Below are 26,795 nucleotides of genomic sequence, written 5' to 3'. Positions count from 1 at the left end.
ACAAGACAGCCCAAGACTGTAGACTCCTCCTGTCTCTGGATCGACATGGTCTGAATGGATGGGCAGAGTTGCCCAGGGTAATGTGAGTGTCCTAGGTCACACTTAGGAAGGGGAGTTGTTTTTCCCAAGGAAATGGCTGACTCCACCAAGCCCAATGGCCTGAAATTGAAATCTCCAGAACATATATGAGAAAAGCACAGAAACAGATCCTATAAGTTGTTCTCTGAAACACAAAAGTAGCATACTAAACAAAATACATGTGAAAACTTCATTTAATAATACACAATCAAAGATGGATTCGTATGCTACTTTGGGTTCCCCCTGTCTTGAAATGTAGCATTTCTGTTACTCATATCTCTCCAGGTCTTTCTTTAATTTGTCTTCAAGAAAAGACAGGCTAGCAGCAACCTAAGCAACTGGCTCATTAGGTCTAGTCACACACATTTTTAAGTCAACACATTTTTACCCACACCAAACAAGGATACTGCATAAGTTTTAAGCAGCACTGTGATCTGTCACTTTCTGTTTCCTAGACATACCGGAGATTTCTGACACGACACTTGCACCAAATGTCAATAAAAGTACCTCAAAGACTTTGGAATCGGTAAGAAGACCTTTCTTTATCATAGTAGAAATGTTACTTTGGCGATTTTATTTTTCAGTCAAAATCCCATTTTAGCAACAATGTTGAGCAGAGTTATCTTAGGTCTTAAAGAGACTTAGCCTAAGCAGGGGAAAAGTGGAATTGTACTAGCTGGGTCTTGACCAAGTAGTACAATTCCAAGCACCAAGTACAAGAGCACCAAAGCACCCAGTATCAAGTATCACAGCCTGTGTGATGGGACCTTTTATTCTGGAGAAATAGGTTCCTCTTTGGGAAAACTTTATAAATTCCCCTTAGAAGTTGACAAGTGTGTCAGGGTCTTTTGACTTAGATGCAGTATGTTCCACAAAAGTCATTGTGGAGGAAGTGTCATAAGTCCATGTGGGGATGCTGAGTGGTAAGACTTAACACATGAGCAGTAGTATAAATAAGTGAGACCATATTGCAGAAGGATTTCATTCCACAGTTGAGTTCTAACGATGATGAAGCATGTTGCAGTGTGACTTAGAGAACACTGGGCAGAGGACAGACAGAGAGTTCTAGTTAATGTGATTTTGACATAGGAAAAGTGGAAAGTGACATGACTAAGAAATTCCAGTTTTCTGTGACACCACCACAGAATGTGCTAACACATAATCTTTCACTTGAAAATACTTACCTATGTTGATTGGCATTTAAGACAAGTTGATAGGTTTTTCAAAGACCCATGCAAACAGAAACTAGTGTGACCTACACTGCATACTCTTTTCTCTCCTTTAAATTTCAGGAGGAAGTTAGAAAACACCAACGTGGTATGTATTTCCAAGTCTGTTAAGACACATTTTAGAAACAAATTGTGTAAATATTGAGTATACTTATATTTGAATGCAACACTATAATCTAAGCTACCTCTTGGGAAGAATTTGGAATTTGTTTTTAAAAACAGTAGTTTCCTAACTTAAAAAAATAGGGTGAGGCCATTTGTTTAGACTCATAGGATCCAGGTATGATCCCTGGACTTAGTTTGGAATGGTGCATACTTGGTTGCATCTAAACCCATTTTTATCCATGATAGGCATCAGATTATACACTCTAATCTCCAGTGAGAACCTCTTGAATTACCATAATAGGATACATATGTTACCTACAAAGTATGAGTTTATACTTCATCACATGTTGTGCATTCATTTCTGTATGGTGGTGCTCTAGTGAAGAATGAACCAGGGCATAGAGACGAGTGATGAGATTATCCATGCAGATCAAGACACTCTGTGGAGCAAGGACTTAGTGATGCCTATATTCTATCTCTCCAGCATCTGCCTTTGGTAGATCAGAATCACAGAGACCCCAGAAACAGCCATGACTACCACAGTGGGCAAAAGCTCAGGGCTTTGCTCCTCTTTGGCAGCAGACATTCACAAGCATGAGAGGTAGAAAAGCCCACATGCCTCTAGTCAGATCACAGATTCTGAGAATGGGAGCCCGGCACCACATAAGGAGAAGGGTTGTGTGATTTTCACACAGGCTTTTAACATACATGGGTCAATTCAGTGAGAATGAAAAAAATGGGAAACTCTTTCTCCTTAGGAAAGAGCATACCATTGTTTATGCAATACCAAATCCTCAGCTATGAAAACATACATACAATACACAAGAATAACCTTTGGCAGACTCAGGAGCCTCCATTTATGTAATTAGGAACAGAAACACACATACTCATAAACGGATGTAGTATCAGTAATGCAAACAGTAGTCATTATTTGGAAGAAGACAAGGAGAGGTACATTGGCATATGGTTTGATGGTTTGTAGTGAGAAACAGACATGGGATATAGGATGTAACTGTTATATCAAAAAAAGAAATTGATAGTTTTAAAAAAAATAAGTGAGTATGATATTTTTGGCTTATTTTGATATTATATTATCAACATAACTTATATTTGGTTTAAATGATATTATTTGGTTTATTTTGTCACATTTTGTTGTTATCTCTTAGAAGCATGTTATTAATTTTTTTGTTATGAGAGTCAGAAAAGGGAGTGGATCCAGAAGGGACTGTGACAGTGAGGAACTGGGGGGAGGAGAGAAAAGAAAGTATAATTAGGATATGTTACTAGAAAAGAATCTATTTTCAATGAAAGCATGAAAAATTAAAAATTAAAAACACTGTGCTGCCTGGGTAGTGGTGGCCCACATCTCTAATCCCAGCCCCTGGGAGACAGAGGCAGGTGAATATTTGAGTTCGAGGTCATCCTGGTCTACAGAGTGAATTCCAGGACAGCCAGGGCTATACAGAGAAACCCTGTCTCAAAAAAAAAAAAAAAAAAAGACAAAAAACAGAAACAAAACAAAAAAATCAAAAAAAAAAAAACCCACCCACTCTCCTGTGAATTCAAGATATTTAATAGAACAACAATAAAAGTACTACACATAAAAAATAACGAAAAGATTTGCATGTAGACAACATTCGTGTGAGCACAAATTGCCACTCACCATGTGGACAGTGTCCTCAGGAGCTCCAGGCTTGGCCTGGTAGGCATCTGTGCTGACTTGGATTTTTAGAAATGGATTTAAAAGACAAATTGCTTACTTTAGGTATATGAGTGTTTACCTTTGTGAACATATGTGTAGCACTTGCATCTACGGTTCCTGTGTAGCCTCAAATTGCCTGTTGGGTTCCTTAAAACTGAAATTACAGACAGTTGTATCTCTAGCTGATTTTTGCATGCTAGAAAGAGAAAGAGACCTATGTCCTATACAGAAGCATCAGGGAATATTAACCGCTGACTGATCTCTTTAGCCCCTGGCATCAGGCTCTGCAGTGTGAGCTAGACTCTGAGATCCAGGAGGACTTCTTTCAAGGTGGTCAGACCCCATACTGCTGAGAATGTGAGCATTCAGTGGTTCTCTGTAGGCAGCAGTTAGGAGGAAGAAGGCATCATTATTGTGAACATGCTGAGCTTGGTTACATATTACCTAGTTTTTATGTTATATGTTACATGACCTGTGCTCCAGAGAGCTTTGTTAAAGAAAAGCTAGTTTTGGAGGGTGCCTGTGGCTCAGTTGGAAGCCATTGTTCAGTTTTTGGTGTACCATTTCTAAAACATGAGTTTGATCATCTATTATGCATAAAATGTACTGTGATGTGGCAATTTTATAAACCAGACCTTCAGAGGTGCAAACAGGAAATTTTTAAGTTCAAAGTCATCTATGTCTACATAGTGACATTCAGACCACCCTGGTATAGGGAAAACGTCTCTGAAAAACAGAAAGGAAGAAGAGAGGAAGTGAGGCTCTGTCACTTGTCTCTGCTGGCTGTGTGTATGGAGGACTTTGTGCAAACAGAACTTTTATGAGGAATGAGTAAACAGAATCTTGTATGCACACAAACAGGTGGAGACTCTGCCAATCTCTTAAATGGACTTAGTTCAGGCTATCCACACAGAGTCAGGGAGCATTTGTCACCTACAATGATACCAAGCTGCCTTTCCAATCCCTTCCAGTTGAGGGTTTGTTTATCTAACTGTGGCCAGACCTCTCTTTTTTCACACCTTCATTTGAGAACTGGGTTGGACTGACTTGGAGTATGAGTCATCACTGGGACATCTGCAATGATTGGTACCTCCCAAGTTTGTTCCCCAGTGATAAGACTCAGTCACTGAGAGGCAGATGACTGTGTGAGGATGGTTGCGGAAGGCCCTACTTACTAATCCAGGAATCACACAGCTTCCTTTGGGTTGAAAGGTAGAGTATGTATATCTTCAGTTGTTTCTGTCTGGGAAGATGTTCACTGAGGCATGAATGCAGCTGTCTTTGTAACCTTAGGTGAAAAGTGAGAGGTTTTCACAGCTTCTTACCTCCCTGCATCCCATTAAGACAATACCATACATTGTCCATGAGATGTAATCTATGAAGCTGGGCAGAGAAAGAAGAGTAAACAAGTGTTCTACAATGTTGTGGAATAAATATATTCCTGGCTCGGGGTACGATTACTCCTATGTAGCTGAGGTCTTCTGGCATGTCACAGACATTGCAGGGCACTCCAGCAATGCCGTTGCTTTGTTCTAGCCTAGTGAGTCTTATGGGAAGTCCTTCTCAACCAACTAAGAAGAAAGGCTTCAAGTCATAGTGGAGAGTTGGAGGGTGAAGGCATTGCATGTGTGTCCCTGTGTCCATATGGCTCTAGGAAGGGATAGAGTGGTGTCCATTGAGCATCCACCCACATGGCATGCTCAGACATGTGGCTTTTCCTTCTGTGTTTTCATATCCATCTATATTTAGGCTTTATCTGTGATTCCTGTGATGTGCATTCAGTGCCTAACTGATTGTACAATACATGCATTGATCCTCCTGAAGCACCAGTCTCACTGATGACTGTATCTAGAACAAGCAGTCAGATCAAATGCACAAATATTCAGAGTTGTTAGTTTCCTCTCTTTTTCTGCCAAGAAGTTGACACGACTTTCTCTTTTCACTTCAATCCCAGTTTCGGATTTATTAAAGAGAATTGAGCAGAAGCAAGCCATGGGGCCCCAGTATGGAGTAGGAATGCAAGCCTTTAGTGGTGCTTCACCTGAAACAACTGTGAAGAAAGAAAAAGGTATTGTGGGAACTCTTGTCTAATTCTGTATAGTGGCTGATAATTATGTTGTTTCATATCTCAATTTATAGATACCTTTCAGGCTATTTTTTCCTATGTAGACAGTGTTGATCTATCTCTCTCTCTCTCTCTCTCTCTCTCTCTCTCTCTCTCTCTCTCTCTCTCTCTCTCTCTCTCTCTTTGTTTTTTGATACAGGGTTTTTCTGTGTAGCCCTGGCTGTTCTGGAACTCTCTCTGTAGACCAGCCTGGTCTTGAATTCAGAAATCCACCTGCTTGTGCCTCTCAAGTGCTGGGATTAAATGTTTATGCCACCACTGTCCAGCTCAATGTCAGTATATCTATGTCTGTAATTGAAATACAACTGCAGAGCTTTAAAATGGATTCAATGTTTGGTCTTTCATTCAATAGTATGAACCAGTGTAAAACTTTCACTAATCTTACATGAGTTGGTAGAGTTTCCCCTGGTATAGACAGGAATTGGGAAAACTGCCATCTAATACCTTCTCTCATACATGGATGATGTAAATTGATTATAGCAGATCTTTCTTTTTTTATTATTGAATATTGTCTTTATTTACGTTGCCAATGGTAAAACCTTTCCAGATTTCCCCTGCTCCCGAAAGACCCCCAATCACTCCTCCCACCCCCTGCCTCCACGTATGTGCACCTCCACCTGACCCACTCTAACCTCTCTCACTCGATTTCCCTTTGTTGGGACCTTTATTGAGCCTATGCCTGACCAAGGACCACTCTTCCCACTGATGCTCAACAAGGCCTTCCTCTGCCCCATTTTTGGCTGGATCCATGTGTACCCCTTGTTTGACAGTTTAGTCCCTGGGAGTCCTGGGGCATCTGGGTGGCTGAGATCATTGTTCTTCCCATGGTGCTGTAAACCCCTTCAGCTCCTCCAGACCACCCACCAGCTCCTCCATTGGAGACCCCACACCCTGTCCAATAGTTGGCTGCTAGCATTTGCCTTTCTATTTGTAAAGCTCTGGCAGGACCCCTCTGGAGACAACCATGGCATGCTCCTTTTGGTTTATACTTCTTGTTCTCCATAGTATTGTTGGGTTTTGGTGACTGTTTACAGGATATATCCCCAGGTAGTACAGTCTCCGGGTATCCTTTACTTCAGTCTCTGCTCCACACATTTTCTCCCTTATTGTTCCTGTGAGTATTTTGTTCCCTTTCTCAGAGGAACTAAAGCATCCTCACTTAAGTCCTCCTTCTTCTTGCGCTTCCTGTGCTGGGTGCCTTGTAACTTGTTTATTTTGAGCTTCCCTGAGTACATAGTATGTACTTACTAATAAGTGGATGTTGGTCCAAAACACACTATTAGTGTGTTCTATTGAGATTAAGTTACTTCGATCAGGATGACACTTTCTAGTTCCATACATTTGCCTAAGAATTTCATGAATTCATTGTTTTTAATAGCTGATTGTACTCCATTGTGTATATATACCACAGTTTCTGTATCCATTCCTCTGTTGAAGGAAATCTGGGTTCTTTTCAGCTTCTGGCTATTATAAATAAGGCAGCTAAGAACATAGTCGGCCATGTGTCCTTATTATATGTAGGAGCATCTTCTGGGTATATGCCCAGAAGTCGTATAGCTGGGTCCTCATGTACTACTATGTTTAATTTTCTGAGGAATCCCCAATCTGATTTCCAGAGTGGTTTTACCAGCTTGCAATCCTCCCAACAATGAAGAAGTCTACCTTTTCCTCCACATCCTCTCCAACATCTACTGTCCCCTGAGTTTTTCATTTTAGCCATTCTGACTGGTGTGAGGTGAAATCTCAGTGTTGTTTTGATTTGCATTTCCCTGATAACTAAGGATGCTGAACATTTCCTTAGGAGCTTTAGAGGCATTTGAGTTTCCTCAGTTGAGAATTTCCTGTTTAGTTCTGTACCCCATTTTTTAATAGGTCTATCTGATTCTCTGGAGACTACCTTCTTGAGTTCTTTGCATATATTGAATATTAGCCCTCTATCTGATGTAGGGTTAGTAAAGATCTGTTTTGTCCTATTGACTGTTTTCTTTGCCTTACAGAAGCTTTTCAGTTTTATGAGGTCCCATTTGTCAATCCTTGTTCTTAGAGCATAAGCCATTGGTGCTCTGTTCAGGAACTTTTGTCCTGTTCCCATGTGTTCAAGATTCATCCCCACTTTCTCCTCTATAAGCTTCAGTGTGTCTGGTTTTATATGTAGATCCTTGATCTGCTAGGACTTGAGCTTTGTTCAAGGAGAAAAGAATGGGTCAATTTGCATTTTTTTGCATGCAGACCTCCAGTTGATCCAGCACCATTTGTTAAAACTGTCTTTTTTCCACTGGATATTTTTAGCTTCTTTGTCAAAGATCAAGTGACCATATGAATGTGGTTTCTTTTCTGGGTAAATGTCCAATGACTCATGATTGAAGGTTGAAGTCAAACCAGGTAACAGAATTTCTCATCTTGTTCAAGTGGCAAAGTCCCCAGAAGTGGTCACATTACCCCTGTGTTGAGATAAGAATGAGGAACAGATCCCATTAAAGATGGGGAAAGGGCTGGTTTATGTGCTTTACCTCTTACAGGTGCACAGTGGTCATAGTGCCTGGGGTGCTTGTGCCTTGCGTGTCCTTGTGTTGTTTGTATACAGTTTTCCCTGGAATAGTCACTCCTTTCAGGCTGTGATACTACAAACATCCAGAGTTTCAGGTTCAGTGAGTAGCACTACATTTTAATTGTGCCCTATCTAAATAATTTTTGCAGTTGTTATTATAGAATCCCATGAAAGAAACAGCATAAAGAAGTAATTAATTTTTCAGTGTAATATAAGCGTATAAACCATGACCATAGGGAAGTTATATAAATGGAAATTTGTGGCAGAGTCACATTACAAATGGTCCAAAGGAGAGGGGGGCTTGTAGATATGCACATCACAAAGAAGTAATGTTATAAAGACCAGAAAACTGCATCTGTATATACAAATAAAAGACATTTAGATTACCAATTTTGCAATATACTTCCATAAAATGTGCTCCACATTTGATGAATTATTACAATTTACCTCTTTTTAGTCACATTTTCCAAGATTGTATCATTCTTTACATTTGAGGAATAATTTAATGGAATACAAACCTTCACTTTTATATAGTTGTGTACAAACTACTGGATGTGCAGATGGTCCCATAGGTAAAAACACTTGCTGTGCACAAGAGTACCTTAGTTCGAATCCCCAGAACACATTTAAAAAGGGGGGATTTCTGTGCACACCTGTAACCCCAGCACAGGCAGGGCAAGATAATGGGGGATTCTAGGTTTTGCTGGATTCTAGTATAGTTCCAGCATCCTCAAGAGACCTTCATTGAAGGAAGGAAGAGGAGGAGTCCTGAAAAAGTAGGATTGTTTTAATTCACACTTTTTTTTCTTAGAGAATTTAATCTGACTGCTTTATATTATTCTATCCTCCATTCTCCCTAGTCCAAATATCCCATGCTCTCCCTTCAAATAAAAGACCTCTTCTATGATATCTATTATTGTTACATGAACACTTAAGTCCATGTATTGTTGCTCTTAAGTTTACATGTTTAGTGCTGCTAATTTGAAATCAAGATATGAGGAGTGTTCACCCCAGAGAAAACTGATTCTCTCCCTCTCTCTTCTCCTCTCCCCCTCTCCCCTCTCCTACTCCCTCTGTCTTCCGCCCTTTTCCTCCCCCTCTCCCCTCTTTCCCTCTCCTCCCCTCTCCCCCTCTCCCCATCTTCCCCTCTTCCACACTCCTCCCTTCTCCCCGTCTCCTCTCCTCTCCTCTCCTCTTTCTCTATAATCATTGTTTGCCTATAGCATTTGATCTCTGGTGGTAGGTCAATAGACACTGGCATGATGCAGGCACTCTTTGAACAACTGTATTGAGATTTCTTTTGTTTATCATCTCTTTCATTTCTAGAAATCACTATCCAGCAGCATATGTCCTGTCCCTCCATCTCGTATAACCTTTCCACTAATCTTCCAAAATGTTCCCTGAGCATTTTGACATGTAGGGGTTATGTTGAGATCCCAAAGTTTGTCCTCTAACTTCCCCATGTGCCTGCGAATGTAATACATGTGAAGACTTGTATTTCCTCTTATACATCAAAGACAGATTATTTCTGCTCTGGGTTACTACTCTCTGGAAATGTAGCAGTTCTGTTACTCCTATGTCTCTTTGTCTTTCTTTGCTTTAATTTAGCTTCAAGGGAAAGCAGTTCAGCAGCAGCCCAGCCATCATGTTCATTAGGTCTAGTCACATGTGTTAAGTTCTTGTACTTTTATCTACACCAGGCAAAGATGCTGCAAAAGTCATAAAGAGTACCCCGAGCTAACTGTCAGTGTCTTTTCCCCTAGTCTTACCAGAGAATTCTGCCTCATCTTCAGTAGTTGAAGAAAAGACATCAGAGTCTATGACGAAGGTAAGAAGGCCTTTCTTTTCTTTAAGATAGAAAAGTTCCCTTGGTGATCTTATGTTTCTTTCTGTCAAATTCCCATTAGAACAACAAAACTGAACAGTGACATTGTGGGTATTTGAGATTTAGCTTAGGGAAGAGGAAGAAATAAAATTTTATGAGCATGCCCCTGACTGAATAGAGTATAAATCTTCTAGTGTCAGGTAACAGAGTTTGTGTTCAGAAACCTTTTCATCTGAATAAACATGTCCCTCACTAGTTAAATGGTATGTAATATTTATTCAAAAGTTAAGAGGCATATCATCTATAAAAATGTATGTTTTTCCTGAAGGTTTGTCTCCTACTTGTTTCTTGAGTCTGTCATCTAGATTGAGTTTGAGTTGTTCCCCAAAATTATGTAGTGGGAGGCTTCATGCTTTGAATATATGAATATTGAGGGTATAATACATTTACATCATGGGCATCATGCAAATAATTGGAGCCCCCATAGAGGGATTAATTTCACAAAACAGGTTATTAAGTTGGTCTGCCACACAAAGGTGCTCTGATCTTACCTTGAGTCAACATAAATGTGCAACATATTAGTTTTGGCCACAAAGTGCCTAGCTAGGGTTTTCCATGACATCATATAAAGTATTATAAAAGTTTTTTTCATGTCTTTTTCCTATTCTACTTTACACCCTGCTGTGTCACAGGGTTACCAAGGAACTATGCAGACACAACTCAGCATGACTTGAACCTCAAAGTATTTTCTTTCCTTTAAATATAGGTTGAGCCCAGACGATTCAAAAACTGTATGTATTATGGAATTTCTTTCTCAACATACATTTTAGATAAGAATTGTGTAAATACTAATTGTTTTTTGTCTGGTACACTAATGTGACCTAAGATTTCTATTGGGAGTAAAACATGGGTGTTTAAAGGGGGAAAAGTAATATCCTAAGTACCCAGGCATGGCTCTGTGTCTACAATAACTGCATTCAACTCTAATGCCTTTAGTTCAGGGGAATTTTGTGCATCAAGCCATGACTACATAGTTCCCCCCCCCCCCAAGACAGTTATCCCCATTACACAATCTACTTTCCAGTCACAAAATTATCAATTCAAAAAGGATGATACATATTTTATCTACCAAAAAATGTGTTTTAACCTCACCATACCGATATGTGATACATTTATTTCTTTGTGTAGTTCTCAGGAGATTCATAACACAAAGTGTAGAGATAGGTCATCTGCCTCTATAGCCATTGAGCACAAGAAAAACTTTTTACTTCATTAAGGGCTCAGCAATCCCTGTGAGAGTGTTCCAGCTTCCTAGCATCTGTGTGCAGTAACCCAACCTAGTGGATCCCATACACTGACAAACACCAACAGTCAGCAGAAGCCTGGCCTGTGCTCTTTATCTCCAAGACATTTACACATATGGAAGAAAGAAAAGTCCACATGCTTGATTAGATTTAGAGAGTTTGACTATAGGAAGACACTGCATTAAAAAAGTAGGTTGAGTGTGTTTGATAAGTGGACTTAGAATAGAAATGGCTCATTACAGTTAGAACTGGTGAAAAGGCTTAACAGATTAGACAACATCAACATGATCCCAAAGATTGACATTATGGGCAATTTATGGACAATGTCTACTAAGAGCTTCAGTCAGCCCTTGATTATTGACAGGTGCTTTATTATTCTTTTTGACTTAGAGAGAGAGAGAGAGTAAGAGAGAGAGTGAGAGAGAGTAAGAGAGAGAGAGAGAGAGAGAGAGAGAGAGAGAGAGAGAGAGATCTTTAAATGTGATCTTAAATTTAAGTTCCACTATTACTTCTATCCCTGGTGGTCAGTCTTCCTACTGTCTGCTGGTGAGTATGAGCAGTCAGTGTAACAATATCGGCAGCTATGAGTTATATAGACAGAGTTTGGCTGGGATGCTCTGTGTGTTAAAGTGCCTTCACAGTCAGGCCTTTGACATGAAAAGGGTTTGTCACATAGAGCTAATATCGCAGGATGTATATTCCAGTGGGTTTATTGCATTCCTAGCATGTAAGAGGTCCTAGTTTTGATGCCACTGACTACAATATTCACCCATGTGGGCACATTTGTGTGAACCCAGTTCTCCTGAACTAGAGTGAAGAGAATCAGAAATTCAAAGCCATCTGCTTGTTTGTTTGTTTGTTTGTTTGTTTGTTTGCATAAGCACTTTAAGCCTAATCTTGGATTAGAGGTATTCTGGAAATATCAAAAAGCACATATAGGGTGTGGCAAAAAATGTGGTATATATACACAATGAAGTACTATTCAGCCATTAGAAACAATGAATTCATGAAATTCTTAGGCAAATGGATGGAGCTGGAGAACATCATACTAAGTGAGGTAACCCAGACTCAAAAGATGAATCATGGTATGCACTCACTAATAAGTGGATATTAACCTAGAAAACTGGAATACCCAAAACATAATCCACACATCAAATGAGGTACAAGAAGAACGGAGGAGTGGCCCCTGGTTCTGGAAAGACTCAGTGAAGCAGTATAGAACAAAATCAGAACAGGGAAGTGGGAAGGGTTGGGTGGGAAAACAAGGGGAGGGAAGGGGACTGATGGGACTTTCGGGGAGTGGGGGTCCAGAAAAGGGGAAATCTTTTGAAATGTAAATAAATATATCAATAAATTAAAAAAAATGTAAAAAAAATAAAATAAAAAGCACATATAGGGTGTGGCCTTGAGGCAAATGCCCTCTGGAAGAGGAGGTTTTAGAAACTGGTGTTTGATGAATCAGAGTAGAGCAGGTATTGCATAAACTTAGTGTACCAGTTAATGTCCCACACTGCCCTTCCAGCTGCACTTTATCTGGGTTGTCCAGAGTTGCTGAGGATGTTTTTTTGGTCTAAAAAGCCACATGCATACATACCATCAAAATGCCAGACCCCTTTTTTTGCCTGGTCATGTTGAAGAAATCAAGGTTTAGCCAATATAAGAGAAGTTTTGTTTTTCCTAAATCTTCTTATGTGATAACTTGATTTTAAAGTATTTGGAGTCTAAGTACTTCTGAGAAATATACAGGAATCTATAATCCCTGGTGATCCAAATCATTCACTGGTAGGCAGGTGACAGGTTGAAGATGCAGAAGGAAGGCCAGGGATCTCTACTCCTTTTGGATCAAATTCCAATTTTGAGTCAGGGATTAAAAGATAGAAACCCTCTCTCTGAGGCTGCTTCCATCAGAATTTGGTCACAATGAAAAGAATATAAACAATATGGTAGCCGAAGGTGGGAAATGGGAGGTCATATAATATTCTCTATTTCCCTGCTCCTCTAAGGCACTGGCATATGTTCTCCATGACGTGTAAATAAAATAAAATAAAAAATGAAAACTCAACACCAATCATGCTCTCTGTCCTGCATCCAGTGGAGTGCTCACTCTGAATTCAGTCACCAGGGTCTAGGTGAATTCCTATGGTATTTAACACACATCATTTCTGATAAACATCTGGCATTCAACAAAGAGCATTTCTGCTGTACATGTGCTTTCCCTTATGGTTTAGCACCTTTTAAACCTTAAAGTCTCCTGGGAAGTCCTTCTGAAACTTACATTGTTTGAGAGAAAGCATGAGGAAAAGAGGAATTGTATGCACAACATTGTGTTTCTCAGAAGGCTCTGGATCCCATCTGGTACCTGCCCATATAACACACTCAAGTCCTGCTGCTCCTCTTATATTGTCATAGGCACACAAAGGTGCACATTGCCTGAGGTGTCTGTTTAATGCTTAATCACAAAATATGGTGACCTTCCTGAAGCACCATTCTGACTCTTGATGATTAACTGGAAATGGGAAATGAGATCATTTTTACAAACACAAGCATGATTAATTTTCTGTTTTGCTCCCATAAAGCTAACATAACTCTCCCTATTGTGAATGTATTTCCAGTTTTTTCTATCTTGGAAAGATTTTACAAGAAGGACCCAGGTCCCTCCCAGACTCCGGAGGAACCTCCAGTTCTTGAAACTACTTCCAAAGAAATAGGAAAACCAAGAAAAAAAGGTACTGTAAATACTGAGGATGTACTTCAGTTATCTGTAGAAGTCTATTATCTTGTGTACATTTATAAAAATGTAAAAAGATTTAGCATATTTTTAATAAGTGAAAAATGCTAATGTATCTATCTCATCAATAGAAATAACAACACTAAAATGTGCAAGTGTACTTAAAAGTCACTTTGGCTGTCCTTGGATAACATGAACTAGAGGAACGCTGAGGCCCATGTTGGATGAGCCAGTGTGGTTTCACCTGATGTAGGCAGGTCTAGGGGAGCCACGTTCTATACTAAGTACATCACCTCTGGTGATATATATGGATCAGATCTGTAGACTCTCAAGAGTGCAGGTGAATTATATAAAAATGACCCTTCTTAGTCAGGGTCAGTGGGAGAGGGTCCCAGCAGTGGTCGTGTTACACTCTGTGTTTGGGAATAGGAGAGAGTGGTCAAGAAATCCATAAGGACAAAGAAAAATGGAAAGTTTCTCTGATTTTCCTCTTTCAGAGGCATAAGGATAAGCAGTAGCTGTCCATGGAAATGGTACCTAAATTATCTCCACCCCCTTTATCAAAATACTTTGAAAAGAAAAACAAAACAACTGACTTGACTGGAACCCATGAACCTGTGTGCCTAAATAAACAGTTCCTCTGATAAGCTGATTATCCCAGACATTTTGTCACCATGCTGGATCTCAAGCTAAGCCACACCTCCAGCCCACAAATGGTTTTAAGCTCCCTGCAGCTACAGTCCCATGGTTTACCAGGGTCCCTGGAAGGAACTCTGGGGATAGGGAGCAGGGTGACTAGAGAAACAGGAAGCCAAGACGAACTTCCTGTTCAAGGCTCAAAGTTTAATGCAGGTCTCCAAATATATATAGGCAAGGCAAGACAACTTCCTCCAAAGGCAGAAAACAGGTCTGCAGAACTGGTTCTGCTTGCTCTGCAGGAGGCTGGAGGCTGGTGGCAGCTAGTGTCCTTGGAGAACAATGGGCTTCACCTTGGTGAGAGCTCTTCACCATAGGTGGTAAGCAGTGGCTAGCAGAGTTTTGAAACTCCTGCTCAGAAATGCTGGTGAGAGGGCACAATGGTTCTTTTTTATAATTTTATTTAAAAATCACCAAAAGGGACCAGGCAGTGGTGTTGCCTGCCTTCAATCCCAGCACTTGGGGGGGGGGGGGGGAGAGAGTCATGTAGATTTCTAAGTTCAGTGCTAGCTTGGTCTACAGAGTGAGTACCAGGACAGCTAGGGCTCCACAGAGAAACTCTGACTCAAAAACATGAAAACAAAAACAAACAAACAAATCACCAAAGGGTATGTAATGAAATATCTCCCATATCTCCCTTACTAATCCTTTTAGTCTGGATCACAGTAGAATTAGACACTATTACTAAGATTTGTAATGTGTTGCTCAACACTTTTAAAGTGTATTCAAGGAAATAAAGGTATCAATTCTCACTCACCATGTTATTACACAAAGGAGCTCACAAAGGGACATGGCATAGACAGCTGTTCTCTGCCTTTTATTTTTCACCTCACAGTAAATCTCAGAGACCTCTTCTTAAAAAAAAAGAAAAGAAAAGAACAACACAACTAATCCAGCGAACTTAAAAGTATACTGCATGTCCCAGAAATACTATAGCATCCAGAATCATGTTTATTATAAATAAAGTGGCTAATGATTCATTTTGTAATTCTATAAAATGCATGAAGAATATTAAAAATCAAATTATTTTTCCATTTACACACACCCTGGATATGTGCTGTTTGACATTAGAAATGCATGACATCATCATGCTGTATGCAGATAATGTCTTGAAAGAAGAACATTTGATATGCAAGTGATAGGACCTGAGTCTGAATCAATAGGACACACATAGAAAGACCAGATATATGTGTGTGTGCTTATAACCATAGCACTATCTCTGGTAGGGACGAGAACACAGCTCTGACTTAGTGTTTTCCACCTATCTAGAGCTTCAGTGAGAGACCCTGCTGAAGGGAAGAAATCAGAGAAGTGACCAATGTAGCAGAATAGTGGATGCTCTCCTGTGGCCTCCATGAACATGGCACAGTCAGGTCCTCACACAGGCATGGATACACCACAAGCTATTGAGCAAACTTACATGCCACATACACATGCACTCACAGATACAGGGTTTCAAAAATATTTTAGCCTTATGTTTCTTTTGAGTATAAATCCTTTGCTAAATATGTTGGTGTGTATTCATACTGTGAGTACCTGGTACACTCAGAGGTAACAGGACAGGTCAGATCTAAAGTTGCAGGTGAACGTGAGGCCACCATCTAGATTCTTGGAATCAAAACCAGCTTCCCTGCAAAAGCAACAATTGTTCGTATCCTCTGAGCCATCTCTTCAGCTCTTAGCACTCATTTGGTTGCTTATATGGCTAACCATGGCTTCTGAGATATTCTATTTCCTGTAGAGCAACTCCAAATTATGCTCTTTTGTATGAACATTTGTGTGTTCATGTAAACATATATATATATTTTTTAAAGAAAATACACTGCTTTATTCTTAGTTTGGGCATGAACAACCTGAGCTGTCTGAGCTTGGATGTTGAGAAGAATCACAAAGTGTTAGTCACTTTCTTTTGCTGTGAAAAGCTAGGAGGAAGGACTTATTTTCCCTTGCTCTCTCAGAGGCTCAGTATGTAGAGTCACTTGGTTTCTGTTGATTCTAGGGTTGCTTGTGGTGAGACCAAGTGTCATGTCAGGGGCTGTATGATAGAGCAGAGATGCTCAGCTGCTGGCAGACAGGAGACTGAGTAGACATGTCCCCCGTGAGGTACTTCTTCCAAGTGTGGTCCAAATTCCACCTGGCATGGTTTGCACCCTCATGCACTCTTCTCTCCATAGCTTATCCAGCTCCAGCAGTCCATTTCCTATCCACGTCATAGCACCCAGCCTGCCAAGATGTTTTTTGTATCTTTTCATAGCATAATACCTTCCTATGGGTTAAGTGATACAGAGTGGTACTTGACAACAAAGAAAAATTATCATTATTCTAAAAAGTTTTCTATCAGAGTTATTGAAGGCCAATGGAATTAGAACAGGCTCATGTGATCTAGATAAAATCAACCAGGTCCTTTGTGATATAATTGTCCATATTCTATAACAGATAACAGTTTTCCTTTTTACAAATCCTTGGGGCTATCCCTCCTCTGTCCTACCTAACCATTCCTCTTCCTCTCAGACCTTCCTTCCAGGTATCCCTCCATATCACCTACCCCCTTGAAACTCTTTCTAGAAATTAATTCTCCCTTTTCATGATCCTAGACTTTACAGGTTCTCCAAATTAAACACACAAATGTTAAGTTTCACACTAAAATGATGGGTGTTATGATAATTTCCTTTTAAAGCTATCATTTAAAAAAGTGGAGCTTTATTAGCACATTTCTGCATATGGCCATATTTTCCTATTTTCAAATATATCATATGGTTTTTCTTAACCAGACATTGCTATAAAATGAATTTGAAATTCTACTTTGAAATAAATTGTTGTTTTAAATCTTACTTTTTAAAAGACTTTCTGAATGGATTTTTTAGTACAATTATTGTCTTTCATGCAGTGTGTCCAGGGTTTTCTGTGTAATAGTGCGCTAAGGATTGGAATAAGTTTAACTGTATAGAACCAAGTTTTGTTCTAGGACTCTGTTGCTCTGTTGGAAGGTAGCTTCAACACACCAGAGGATATAGAATTCTAAGCTCTATGTTCCTATATGAACAGAGCTTCAATGTCAATGGGAAAGATATACATGTCTTCATGTGTTGGTTGTACTCAGAACACTCTGTGTGTGTGTGTGTGTGTGTGTGCCTGTGTGTACATTGCCCTCCATGAATGTGGGTTTTAGATTGTCAAAATAATGTGGGAAGTGTATAGATCATCTCCACAATATTCATTTCATTGTGATTTTATTCTGTGGTATGTTTGCCACCGGGGAAACCACCAAAAAAACATGGTCAGTCCATGCTTTCAGCAGCAGATTACTTGGACAAATTTTTTTCTCATCCAAGGACAGAAATTATATAGATCTATTGGTCCATTCAAAAAGTAATGTCTGCTCCAGAGAAAAGCTATGCAGTAACCCCGCCTTGGTCCTGGTCCAACACAACAATTTCTAAGGTTGTCCTTTCCCTGATATATGATTGTCCCTTTGTAGTCCATGCACTAAACTGGGGAGTGGAGCATGACACCACTGGAGGTTAAATGCCACATTGTTCATTGTACTTGAATAATCACCTTCTCGGTTACTGTGAGCCTCACTTGGTTTCTAGCATTCTAGGGTACCCAGATGTACTGCAGAGGGGGGACATTTTCATAGTCTTTATTTCTCATGTTCAGTGCTGCCACTCTATAAAGCATATTCCATTGGCTACACTGGATGATCTATTCCTTGAGAGATTATCCTTAAGAGTTTGTACTAGATGCAACCTAGCATAAGTTTAAACTCATATTGGTTGTTGGTCTTAGAAGACCAACTCTCTGGTCTTCAAGTGAGTAAGAGACTTGAAACATTGGAAGTCTGTCTTGCTGTCAGCATCGTGCAAGTGTTCCATTTTCCTTCTCTTCCTTCCTCCTCACTGACTTGGTGATTTCACAGAGGATGCTCCCATAGCCACACAATCGTGCCTTTAGAGCACAGACATCTTGTTGTATAAGTCAAGCAGTGTTCTCTAAGGAAGCCTTGTTCCACAGGACCAGTGATTAACAGTCACTCTGTCTTCCTAGGTACTGAGAATGTCCCAGACATTAAACAGATATTTTGTAGAGATGAAGAGTTTGAACCTCATGATGAGGTAAGGTGACTTTTTTTGGCCAAAATAGAAATGTTACTGTCTGAATATCCTATTTCATTTGAGTTTGGCTTTCAAAACATGGTAGCATTGTTATGTATACTATGCTCTGTTTTCTGGAATGGTAGAACAGTCCCTTAACAATGAAGGCCTTATAGGAAGAGCTTTTGTGAATGGCACAGTGAGGTAAAGGATAGATGCTAGACCCATCCCTCCTATAAATGATGTTCTTCCTTGAATTAACTACCTTGTAGTTGATGACTGAATGGGAGTTAAAGATGCATCATTCATGAAAAAAATTGTCAGTTTGTCACAGATATATCTTATCATTTTTGCCATCTATTAATGTTAACAGTACCATGCCTTTTCAGTACCAAGGAAGAGAAATAAAGACATGTGCTTTCAAGTCACATGGAGTTACCCTCATTATGTCTTTGTTTCTGTCATTTCAGGGGTCCTGGGAAGAATATAAAAGCTGTAAGTATTGTTTAACTCATTAGTGAGAAAAAATGTAAATGCTGAGTTAGGTTTGGCATCTCTCACTGGCTTCTCTTTGACAGGCCAACCAACTTGTTTCTGGAAACAAGCCAACCTGTTTTTTGTTTTTGTTTTTTTTTTAAATTCTTCTAGATCTACTTTTATAGTCAAGTTTTTGCTTAGGTTTCTGTGAGTCTGTGTACACAAAGAATGCTGGTGTTTTTGTGCTTCAATATCTTGGGATTTTGAGTGTATATGACTGTGTGTGGTGGTGTGGTTTATGGGAGACAGTTCATATTCTCATATATGTTTTAATTGAAATTTATACTTTATTATCTAATTGGCCTCCATGGCATTTGTGCCTGGATAATGTTATCATCCTTGCTTCAGAAAGCAACCTATGAATCCCTGGTTCCCAAATTGTATGCAGAAAGAAAGTGAAAACATGAATCCATTCATGTCATGCAATGCTTCCTTGGTTGATCCTTGAATTCACTGAAGAAAACCTGGAAACATTAACATCAGGGCTGAGAGTGCAGCACGTAGTTCAGAGATGCTGCCCATCCATGAGGTGTCTGTTGTACAGTTACCTACATGAGTAAATTAATATGTCACCACGGATGCTTGAAGGCATTCATGTGAAAAGTCCAAAGACTCCCCGCTGTAGCTGGTCATTTTACATAGTCCTTTGGAGTTAGAGCGATCATGAAGGACCCTCGGGTGGATATATCAGTAGGTTTTGGACTCATGTCTTAGAAGCTGACCTGAAACATAAAAATAATATTACAGAAGTGTTATAGTACACTTGATAATAGCACAGGGAGAAATAAGATTTTCTAAACTTGCTTGCCAATCACCAAGGAAAGATTTTGTTGAACAATCCTGTGCAATTCTGAAAAACACCTGTTGGTAACACAAATCTAGTGTTAACAATTTACACATACTGAACTTTAAAACCTTTTATTTGTTTAAGTTAAATCATATAATATTTCTTTTTCTCTTTCTGACAATTCCCATGCCCCCTACCTTGTTCTTTCTCTCAAAGAGATGTCTTCTGAGTACCATTCATGTGTGTGTGTGTTTGTGTGTGTGTGTGTGTCCTGTTTGGTTTTAAAACACCAACTAATCAGCTCTGAAAACTTATACATATTGATAACACACAGTGTGGATCCTCTGGATTTATTTTGTATGTTTAAAGGGGTTTTACTTAAAAACAAGGATCCCAGGTATCATTTTGTTCTAGATTCCCCCCTTTCTTGAGCACTTTCTTTTACACTAGAGAATGAGTTCAAAGCAGTCCAAGCTATCTTCATATATTCATGTGCACATTGAAAATGTTCCCCGAGACTTTTATAATTGTCAGTTATTAACAACCTGACAGCTACTCTGTTTTATCCTAGATTTCCCAGGTGGTGTCCGTGTGTCAGAATCCAGACATACCGTAAGAATACCTTTGCTTGTCTTCATAGAAATGCAGGTCTAATTGTATTCCATTTAGTGCTACTTTTTGAAAAAATGGTTTTCTCTGTGGAATTTAGAGAATTGTTTGTTTATTTGTCTGTACTACCAGTGGGTCTCCTGCTCTATGGTGTTATTGATATCACCATATTCATGAAAATTGAACCATACAAGTGGTTCCCTCAAAAATGACATTCCCTGCTCTATTAAGGATTGTGTACCTGCAATTTCAGGAAAGTCCCCTATGGGAAAGACTCTTTCAGTCTTTACCTGTGTCATTTTCAGCACCATAGGGCATAAATCTATTGCTCCCTAAATCTTCCAGAGAAAGCCAGATAGTGATGACATATATGATGTGGGCCAATTGTGACAATGCTTTCTTTTTTAAAATTGCAGATGACTTCCACCATGGTAGGGAGTTGTAAGTATCTGAAATCCTTCCCCTGTTCAGAATATACCTTAGTGCTTCATTTCTGAGAAACCTCTCTCCAGGTTCCTGTTGGGAAGAAGGACTGAAGGTTAAATGAGAGAAAATGATTCTGCCATAGAGGCTTCATTGAAAATCCCAAGAAGAACTGGGGTTAATTTCATGTGAGCCTGTGTGGATTCATGTGGCACACTCTGTTCTGGTTTTTTTCAGATACAGCGCAGGCAGGAGACACAGATGTTGAAGAACAACATCAAGATCTTGATAGTAAAGAATCGTTTCCTGGTAAGTAATGGCACACCCTGTGGAGAGCAACAGGAAAGGACTCAAGAAGAATTGGGTTGTACATTCTGCTTGCCAGGCTGAAGCAATGGGAAAGGCATCAATGAAATGTAGATTTGTTTGATTCACCTTCCAGCCATCATGATAAATCATAGAAGCAAAGCACAACAAACCCTGCTGGCAGTTAAAGATGAACCAGGGGAGCAGGGGAAATGGCGTTTTAATCAAGAGCATTGACTGCTCTACCAGAGGACTGAGATTCTAATCTCAGCACCCCATATTGCTGCTCACAGCCATCTGTAACTCCAGTTCCAGGGTATCCGATGCCCTCCTCTGGTCTTGGTTGGCACTGCATGCATGTGTTACCCAGGCATTCATATGCAGGCAATACAGCTGAAATAAACTTAAAAATGAAAGCATTCCTCCTGCCTCTGTCACTGCCAAAGTCCCAAGCCTTTGATTGTAATTAATAGATCGCCTTGTGCATTGCTTGCCTGACATCTGGCATTCACTTCTGACTGCTGGTTTGTGCTAGAACTATCAGTGGACTACAGCTCTCTATAGTCACTGATATGAACCTGAGTACAAAGGTCATGAAGTGTGAGGCCAATAATGCAGAAAAAGGAAATCCTCTTCTGGCTGGTCCTGTGGGATTTATCACAGCACCTCCATGGCCCTCTCTCAACCACTAAGTCTCTCTATAAAGGGCACTCTGTGGGTGGATGGCAGAGAGAGTGGTCTGGCCTCACTGCAGCACCTTCTGTAACAGTAGAGTCAAGGAGCCAGTAGAAGGCTGAGGCTAATCTGGTGTGAGCCAACGTGGCTATATCTTCTGTAGGCAGAAGTTAGTGAGCCACTCTGTTTCTGTTCTTGTAGATGTGATGGAAGTTCAACAATGGGAACAAAGAAAAGTGTCAAGTACTTTATCTCCTGGTAGGTAACTGCATTCTCTGTCTATACTGTCATATGGGGAAGGTGTCAGTAGGGAGAAGGAAAGAGGGAAGGATGTATGTGAGCTCATTACCAGCCTGTGCTCTTCACACTAGACTGACCTGTGGGTCAATGGATCAAAGAACACATTGACACCTATATTGGAACCTCTGGCCTAGTATTTGATGGTGAATCCAGAACCCTGGTCCAGCTCTGATTTCCTTTTTAAACATTCCTACTTCAGAGGGGGCACATATGTTCCCAGGATTTCAAAGGCATGGCCATTTGTATTTTCTCTCCAGTATCTTTTCTGGCTTTATATTCCTACCTGTGTCTGAACCTCTTTCCTACCTCACATCTCCTTGTGTTGTCCTCCTGTGTGTCACAACTTTCCTCAGAGTGCTCTGGGACTTTTGTGTTCTTCATGTTTAGTATATTTCTTACCTGTCTCCTCTCATGTAGAGAAAGAATCAAAACGAATGAAAGGAGACTATATTCGCCCAAAGTCTTCTGTAAAACTCCTGCAGTGGGGTCAGGATTTTTCTTTATTGAGAAGTCTGTCTTTTTTTCTGTCTGTCTGTCTGTCTGTCTGTCTGTCTGTCTCTCCTGTATTCTCCTTTGGATGCATTGAATCTGCCTTGTGCAGCCTCAAGGACTCTTCTTTCTGATCAATGCATCTACAGAGATACAGGCGCCCAGCTCTTTGGCCACATTGTTTGACCCTGATTCAGTCTCTTACCCACAGCCTCTTTCCCAGCCTCTTCCCTATTTCCCGAGTAAACCAATGACTCTGCACTTTGTGTCCAGTAATCCATAAAACCCTTCTACCTTGTTGCTGATTCTGTTAACTGGGTTACACTGCCAACCTGATGTGACCTATCCATCTAATATGTGGTTCCCTGGATTCATTCCCATTTTGTGTCTCAGTTTATTCAGTTTTCCCCTGCCCTTGAAATTTGGCCTCACTTGAGTCCTGTACAAAGTTCATGGGACAGCCAAAGACCAAATAGGAAGTGTATACAATGGGACATTGCTTAGGTGCATGCCCAGTAAGACATAGTTGAGTCTTACCAGGTCATCTGGTTCATGCCTTCCCATGTGGAACAGTGGGGAAGGGTTTTTTTTGCCTCACTGAGGAAAGCAGGGGAGCTGAACAGAGTGGGGAGAGGGATGCTGAGCACAGCACAGTCAGTAGCAAAGCTTTGTTTCCAATGGAAGAGGAGACCCAAGGGGAACATCCAGAAGTTACAGCCAACAAAATAACAATCAATAGAATTTTACCCAGACAATGTTGCTATAAGAAAGATAGGCTATGAGTTTGAAATCACTCACCTAGTATGGTCAATTTGATCCTTGTGAGAAATATCCAAAAGCCAGCCAGTGGTGGTGCATGCCTTTAATCCCTGTACTTGTGGGTCAGAGGCTTGTGGATTTCTGTTTTCAAGGCCAGCCTGGTCTACAGAGTAAGTTCCAGGACAGCCAGTGCTACACAGAGAAACCTGTCTCATAAAACCAAAAAAAAAAAAAAAAAAAAAAAAAAAAAAAAAAAAGAAAGAAATTTGCACCTAATTCATTTTTCATTTACTATTTTGAACCTGTTTGTATTATATTCCTAGCGATTGACACACTGTTTGTAAAGACATCAACATCCTCGGACGACAACCACATATCAATAAGAAGGAAAAGAGGAAGAAATGGAGGAGGCGCTAGTACTGATTAAAAGAATGAGTTTGGCAATGTTCCTTCTGTTTCTTTTTTGTTGAATCGTTTGAAGAGTTTGGGCATTAGCTCTTCTTTGAAAATCTAGTGGTTTGAGGAGGGATGATATAGATGGTAAGCAGAGGGAAGGATTGTTGTTGGACTGAGTAGTTCTTGGGATTTGGACAGTAAACATAGAGTAATCATTCCCTTTAAATCTTAGATGTATTTTAGCTGATAATGTGATATTATTTTAACGTTAAGACACTGTAGTTCATCTACCATTGCAGATGGTAGAATCCATGATGCTACTTAGAAAGTATTTTCTAGTCTTGTTCATGGCAGCTCTGTGATCCAGACAGCAGGATGGTTCCCCAGAAGGCAGGGTATCTTTGTATTGAATCTTAGTTTGATGGATGAAAAGAGGAGGAGAGCTTCATAAAATGTTTATAAATGGAGTCCCTTTGGTTTTTATCTATGTCTGAGTATTCCTATGGAGTCCAGAATACAGTATCAAATAGCTGTTGTGATAGGTAATTGTGAACCATCCAATGTGACTACTTAGAACTGAACTCCAAGAGCAGCAAACACACTTAGTTACTAAGCCATCATTTCAGCACCTAGATATCCATCTTGGAGGCACACTTGATATTTTGATAGGACCTAGCCACAGATTCAGATAGGTTTAAATGTACTCTCACAGAATATCTCTGACACCGTAGAGAAGAGGACAAATGTCTACAAGAGGAAGACATTATCCCAGAGCATCCTGTGTAGTATACCTGAACTCTGGAGGATGACCTTTGGTCAGATTCCTCTGGAAATTTCTCAGAATCCACTGGGTACCTTGGTAGTCTAAGATAGCCAACTTCAATGGTGCTTCTTCAAAGGCTGGGCTTGGTCCCTGGTGTGCACTCCAGATGCCCAGTCTTCAGACAAAGGTAATAAAGGCCATGGCTCTGCCACAGCATTGTGGGAACATGGTTCAGAGCCTCACACATGCAAGGGAAGCATTCTATCCAAGAACCACACCCTCATTCACAAAACCTCTTTGGAAAGTAGTTTTCATTGAAGGAACATAGGCATTTACCCGAAAGATTCAAATTGCATATTTTTATATTTTGAAAATATCTGCTTAGGCAGCAATTTACCAGTTACCATCATAGTCCATAATGGTCAGAACATTTTCAACATATTACAAAAAATGGTAAATATTTTACTTATTTTAAAATGTGATTTTGAGGCTAGAGAGATGGCTCAGTGGTTAAGAGCATTGACTGCTCTTCTGTAGGTCCCAAGTTCAAAACCCAGCAACTAAATGGTGGCTCACAACTATCTGTAATGAGATCTGCCACCCTATTGGTGTGTCTGAAGACAACTACAGTGTACTTATATATAATAATCAATGAATCTTTTTTTAAAAAACAAAAAACAAAAAATCTACCTCAGTGAAGCCTGCCTGATGTGGGCATTTCTCCCCTGTAAATGAGTGGTAGTCCTTCACTGAATGAGTGCTACTATGTGAGTTTAGTCAAAGAAGTCACTCCATCAGGGACTGGAAACATTTAAAGTATTTTGAGAAATATCTGTTCTCTCTCTCTCTCTCTCTCTCTCTGTGTGTGTGTGTGTGTATGTGTGTGTGCGCGCGCGCTGTCACGCGTGTTTTGGTCATATGCATATGACTTGCATACATGTGTCAATGTATGGAAAGGTCAGAGGTCAACTTCATATGTTTGTTGTACCTTAGGAAACATCCATGTTTTAAATGAGATACTTTCTTACTGGCGAGGAGCTCCCAAGTAGGCTGGGATGGTTAACCCCAAGAGCCAGGCATCTGCCTGTCTCTACCTCCCCAGATCCTCCATTGAAGGATGCTGCTCTTGTGCAGCAAGCACTTTACAGACTGAGCTGTCGTGCAGCTCTGCCTTACCTCAGCTGTAACATCTTCCTTACAGCCACTCTGCCAGAGGAAGCGTTTGTCCTTCCTTCAACCTCCTACCCTGGACACTTTAGACTGTCTCTGAGGTTTTCAGTCTGTCGACCATGTTTTCTGTGTGCCCTCCTGTGATGCTCACTGAAAAAAGGATGCAGCTGTCTCTACCCCACTGTTTTGTCTCTGTTTCATTCACATATCTTTGGCATGAAGAATCTGTAGGGTTTCTATTTTAAAGATTTATTTATTATTCATACAGTGTTCTGTATGCATGTATGCCTGCACACCAGAAGAGGGCACCAGATCTCCTTATAGACAATTATGAACTGTCATATGGTTACTGGAAATTGAACTCAGGACTTCTTGAAGACAGGCTTAGCCCCTGAGCCATCTCTCCAGCCTGAATCTGTAGTTTTTTCGTTTTTTCTTTTTTCTTTTTTTCTTTTTTTTTTTTTTTACATTTTGAGATTTATGTAATCATTAATTCACACATATTTTACAATAAATAAACATATATGTATATTTCACATATATTAATAAATATTTTACATTTGTTTTATCTCTACATACATTATAAACATGTGTTTGTGTAAATATATATCTAAAATTTACTGCTATATAATTATACCTTAATATGATCATCTGTAATTTTGTCACTTTCTTAGATATCTAAACAGTCATGTGTATAAATAATAAAAATACTTTGCATTAATTCATATTTTAAAAAGTGGAAATACTAACTTTACAATAAATGCACATTAGTTTGATAACTATTTTCTCATTTTATTAAATATTTGCTTTATTTATGTTTCAAATGGTAACCTCTTTTTTTTTTCATTTTTTTTTATTCGATATAATTTATTTACATTTCAAATGATTTCCCCTTTTCTAGCCCCCCCCTCCCCGAAAGTCCCATAAGCCCCCTTCTCTTCCCCTTTCCTCCCTCCCACCCCTTCCCAGTTCCCCGTTCTGGTTTTGCCAAATACTGTTTCACTGAGTCTTTCCAGAACCAGGGACCACTCCTGCTTTCTTCTTGTATCTCATTTGATGTGTGGATTATGTTTTGGGTATTCCAGTTTTCTAGGTTAATAACCATTTATTAGTGAGTGCATACCATGATTCACCTTTTGAGTCTGGG

The 26,795-nt window shown here is 39.8% G+C and overlaps 2 protein-coding genes across 21 annotated transcripts in view; both read left to right on the top strand.

Annotated features, from left to right (window-relative positions):
- LOC127689375 (nucleolar and coiled-body phosphoprotein 1-like) overlaps positions 1–26,795 on the top strand; it is a 568,994-nt gene that overhangs the window by 423,241 nt on the left and 118,958 nt on the right. The gene's annotated exons all lie outside the window — the stretch shown is intronic.
- LOC127689377 (uncharacterized) overlaps positions 534–26,795 on the top strand; it is a 175,510-nt gene continuing 149,248 nt past the window's right edge. The window contains exon 1 of the mRNA XM_052189013.1: positions 534–604. The gene's annotated coding sequence lies outside the window, so the exon portion shown is untranslated. The remainder of the gene's footprint in view (positions 605–26,795) is intronic.

This window comes from Apodemus sylvaticus, chromosome 7 (assembly GCF_947179515.1).
Source record: "Apodemus sylvaticus chromosome 7, mApoSyl1.1, whole genome shotgun sequence".
Lineage (NCBI taxonomy): Eukaryota > Metazoa > Chordata > Mammalia > Rodentia > Muridae > Apodemus > Apodemus sylvaticus.
Note: the sequence above shows the minus strand (reverse complement) of the source record. Positions and strands in the feature narration are given on the sequence as shown.